Source organism: Sinocyclocheilus anshuiensis, unplaced genomic scaffold, assembly GCF_001515605.1.
Source record: "Sinocyclocheilus anshuiensis isolate Anshui unplaced genomic scaffold, SAMN03320099.WGS_v1.1 scaffold1164, whole genome shotgun sequence".
Classification (NCBI taxonomy): domain Eukaryota; kingdom Metazoa; phylum Chordata; class Actinopteri; order Cypriniformes; family Cyprinidae; genus Sinocyclocheilus; species Sinocyclocheilus anshuiensis.
This window is the reverse complement of record NW_015551103.1, coordinates 482,982-488,024: the sequence shown is the minus strand read 5'-3', so window position 1 is coordinate 488,024 and position 5,043 is coordinate 482,982. Positions and strand designations below refer to the sequence as shown.

At 38.4% G+C, this 5,043-nt stretch overlaps 1 protein-coding gene across 1 annotated transcript in view; it reads left to right on the top strand.

Moving 5' to 3' along the window:
* LOC107662807 (O-acetyl-ADP-ribose deacetylase MACROD2-like) overlaps positions 1-5,043 on the top strand; it is a 443,444-nt gene that overhangs the window by 186,481 nt on the left and 251,920 nt on the right. The window lies entirely within an intron of this gene.

The following is a 5,043-nucleotide window of genomic DNA, read 5'->3' as shown; positions in this document are numbered from 1 at the left end:
TATATTATTTGCTTAACCACTTTAAAATGGCTTTTTGGTTGCTTTTAGTCAGAAAACGTAAAGAAAACGACATACAGCAAGATAATATAATTTCACTTACCTAGCCTATCACTTGACGCAAACATCCATTCCTTCTTAAAAGTCTTGTGTTAAAAGAGAGCTGCCTGTTGCGCCATTTAATTAAGCCGACTGCTGTAGCCTATATCCAGCTTAGGCTGTTTTCCCTTTTTTAAATTTGTATATATACTGTTTGAATGACAGCTTGGTAAATCTGTTGGCAATCAAATATTTAATATCGCTACTCATCATAAGTACTTGGTACATTATCAGCGCAACAGCAGACGTTCAAACTAATATCACGTAATTTACGTCTCTGATGATTGGTTGATATCAGAAGGGAGGCTAGCCTCCCTTGCGAGGGTTCTTTTCTCAACACTCCTCAGCGCTGAAAGTGAACACTCGGTGGTGATTGGCTAATTTTTTTACCAACGGAGGCACGAGAGCTCAGCTCTTCCCCGGCCTCCCCCTACCCTTCTCTATCATTAGCGGTTGTAATTACATCAGCAGATTCGGCACATTTGCGATAGAAAAGTGGCGCTTTCACGTTATGGTATTACAACTGTGAAATTGCAAACAAAAAAAATACACATTCTGAGACATGAACTGAAATGAATTGTGAATTTTATTAACATTAAATCGCCCTCCTCCCATTTTCACCTCAAAATTATGGGGAAGCTGTGCCTCCCCCGACGAGCCGCCACTGCTTTTAGAACAGCCTTCATGTCGAGAGCACATCTATGATGCCTCCATAGGTAGCTTGCTCGTATTGGAGCAGAGCAATTCACTTTTAACAGAGTAAGTTGAGTGTCATGCGAGTATGAAAGAAGGTCACCATCAAACCATTTTTGCTGTCCTATCCTGCTATTCACATCGCCATTCCCGCAAGTTGTGAGAGCATCCCATTCAAAGCTGATGAGGCAAGCCTGGGCCTATTTTTCAAAGGGTACTTGTCAGCTAGGGAACGTGTCGGAGAGCAGCTTAATCCAGGGGACATTTCCATAAGTAAATAGCTCAAAAGTGACTGAATGTGCTATAAATGAGCTTGGAGGAAGTGTGGCCTATCAACCAACAGGACAAATATGATCGGAGAGAAATGGGACATGTTGGGTCATGCTGGGTAGTTTGTGCTGGGTGACGATGAATATCTGCACCTAAATATAACTGATTTTTATGTTGTTCACACATTTACATAATGTTTGTTTAGTTGCTTGTTTGTCCATCTGTCTCTCTTCATTCATGTTGAGAATCAGGCTTATATTGTTTAGTTGTGCTGTTTGCTGGATCCTATCTATCTCTCTATCTATCTATCTATCTGTCTGTCTGTCTGTCTGTCTATCTGTCTGTCTGTCTATCTATCTATCTATCTATCTATCTATCTGTCTATCTGTCTATCTGTCTGTCTGTCTGTCTGTCTCATATTATGCATCATTGTTCTATCTTTCTATCATTGCGTTTATCATTCTGTCTATCTGTCCATCAGTCGTCTGTCTATCGACTGTCTATCTCACTCATTTACTCATCCCATCTGCTGTGTTCCAGTGTGGTTCTGTCTCCAGGGTCTATAAACAGTCCATCCCATCTTTCTGGCTGGCCTCTTGTGTTATTTTGCTGAAAATGCAAGCACTATAGCAGGGTGGTAACATTGCATGGAATGCCACACTGTGTTTTACTGTTAACTAGACACTTGTCTTAAACATAGCCAAGTATCTGCTGGACGTCAGCCACAACTAGTAAACTCTTAAAGACTCACACCAACCACAGTCCTCTTTCTCTTAAATATCAACACTTGACAGTGTTTCTCTCACACTAACATCTTATTCAACTTCTCATTTTTTCCACTCTCTCTTCTTTGGCTTCTGTTTCATTTGTTGTCTTGTTAGTCTTATTTCACCAATGAGCCCATATTTCCTTGTATTAACGGTACTAAAGTTGTGGTTGTAGCCTTGATGAAGCCTATAAAATTGGCAGCTTAGTTCATATGTGTTTTACTGGCAGTAAATTATATTTACCATGTTTGAGAATAGGGAACAACCCCCAATGGCACAGTGTTTTGTAATGTTAATGAGAACTCTGTCTTCTTTTGGTCTAGCCCTTTTTTCCAAGCCAGAATTATGTGTCTTTGATGAATTATTTCTATTATACTGCACTTACTATTGCTTTTGCCAAACAGGATGGATTGCTTATGTTAATATGTTTTGTTGTCTTGGATTTTTATTTTAGTATAACTCTTATTTGGAAAAGTGAGCATGGCTTTTAGGTACCAGCTACATACATTTAGGTACATTATTTGCTTGTTAATTTTCAGTCTTGCTGTGTTAAATACTCTGTAAATGGTAAAATACATGGGCTGTTCATAATCTCTCAGAGACACTTTAAGGTTTAATGAAGGGTTCTGGACTGTAGGTGTGAAGTATGGAAACTTTAATTTGTTCAGCCTGATATTAATTATACCCTCACTAATAAGGGTGACATAAAGAAAATGAGTGTATCAAAATTCCTTTCTGTATGCAACCATTATGCTAGACAATAAATGTGTATGACTACAGAAATGTCAGAGGGCAAAATTGCAGTAGTAGTGTTTCTTCTTTAGCAAACTCTCTACTTTAATTCAACGTATAATTGGTAATTCATGAAAGAGCAAATTACCGCAAGGACTAAAAATAGTGTCCTTGTTGAATTGTGCGCAGAGTCATAATAAAATTATATGGAACTGTTGCCAAAACATTTTGTAGATTTGATACCCCTAAAAGTGATATGCTTTAATTTCTGTGTATAGAATCAGTTGATTATGGCAATTTAACATCAAACAGCTTTTAACATTTAAATTAAGTTATTAAATTAAAATGCTTTTTTGTCAGCATTTTTTTTTCATGAACTCATATACTACTACTACTGATGATGATGATGATGATGAAAACATTACTATTTCTCCTAATAATAATTACATAAATATAACCTCACCAAATTATCAAAATACGTCCAGACTAAAAAACTGAATAATGTGTGTATTATTTTTCTCATTCTTAATAATGAATTGTTACATCAATACTACACCATTATGAAAAGCAGCGATACTTATAGATGGATTAGCAAAACCCCATCAACTACAGCAGATTTTATATATTTTATAGCCCCTGTCAACTTTTCTCTTGATTTTGTTTAGCTGTCTGCCAGGTGATGGAGTCGAGGGCTCCTGTTCTGGTGACAGATTGGAGGAAAGAAGTAGAATGGGGAAAGGGGTGAGTTGCCATGGAGAGGACTGTCCCATATATAGAGATGAATCCTCTCCACCAGGCCCGCTGCGTTAACACGACCACAACCGGACCCATAAATTACCCCTCCAGGCGTTTTATGGGCCCCTGGTGAAACCTTCTTGGCTCTCCTTACTCGCTGATGCGGTCCAAGTCCAGAGAAGGGTAAACATTGGAAAAACACAGAGCTTAGCTGGTCAGCTGCATCCGTTGGAGGAGGTAGACAGGGTTGTTATGATGCTCCTGGGAGAACAGAGCTAGATTAAATAGGTGTGGGCAAGACTTGAAGAATGATAAAGGCCCATTGCTGAATCCCACCGCCCCTGAAGAAGAGTAGCCATTAGGGACTCTGAGGTCGGCAAGGTTGTTGACAAAGCTGCCTCTGAAGGAAAAAGGGAACATCCATATTTCTGCTAAGCTTCCTCTTTTGTGTTCCAAGGAGAAAAAAAGAACGTCATTAAGGGTTAGAATTACACATTAAATTACAGTTTTGATATGAACAAACATGGAAAGAACCATGAAAAAATCCAGCTGCTTTCCCTCCCGTTTTCCCCCATCATCTTTGTCCAGAATCATCAGTCGAAATTTCGGGGAGACTTTTTGGCAGGAAGTAGATTTAAGAGGGGAAACTAATCAGCCAGACTACATTTTCCAATGTTATTTCATGCTCTAAACCCTCACCTTCATCATTTTCATTATATCTCTGCACAAAGAATTTAGTTCACATTTCATGGTATATCCATTGTGATACATTTTGTTTTAACCTATTTTGTGCTTCAGTTGGAAAGTATAATCTGTGGTCTACTCTGATAATTGTTATACATGTTCCGTTGTGCTCCATGCTCCAGGACTTACAGGGGGCTTTTCTTTGGCCTATTGTTATATCCCTTAATAAGGATTTTTTACTTGCTTCATATTTTTTGTGAATTGTGTTGAAGTGAATAGCAAGGTTAGAAATTAATGAGAGGTAGAAGCTATTTCTCACATCTGTAAGTGCTGCTGCTATTCCTGGGCTGTGGAAAGATTTCTTGCAGTGGAGGAGAGCACCTCTAAATGAGAATTAATTTTTTTTCTCTTTGATTTTAATCTCAGGAGGCTTTTTTATACTTATTACAAGCAGCATTAACAGTATCCTAGCTTATATGGATAAGTATTGACAAGAATTATACAATGAAACAATCCAATTGTCCCATTTTGTGCTGCACTTGTTCCAAAAGCTGTTAGTGTCTTTATGAGTGTTCAGTACCATTAAAGTACATTGATTCTTTTCAAATCCCACCCCATTACCATAATAGCCTATATGTCCTTAAAACCATGTTCATGTGCTTTAAGCATTTTTCGTAGTTGAACTCATAGAAGATACTGAAAAGCCAGCGAGATGCATTGCAATGGTCAAAGATGCACGTCTGTTGCATCATTAAGAAGGACCAGGAGCACAGAAAATATAAATAAACACAGATAATGGAGTAGCAAAGAGGGAAAATTAGGGGCCTGTTTAGTTTGTGCCTGAAAAAAATGCAAAAGCAATCAGCAGCTGTGCACAAGCCACACGCCTCAGTCATGAGAGCTGCTGGTGTTGTTTGATGAGGGTGACCATGTTCCTCTCTCTGCTTAGGCACATCAGCTATTTCACTTATCTCACAGGTCAAAAACCATAACACACTGAAACAAATCCCTCATTATGAAAAGCATTGAAACTTTTTAGGCCTAATTCCTTTTTTTTCCTGCCGTG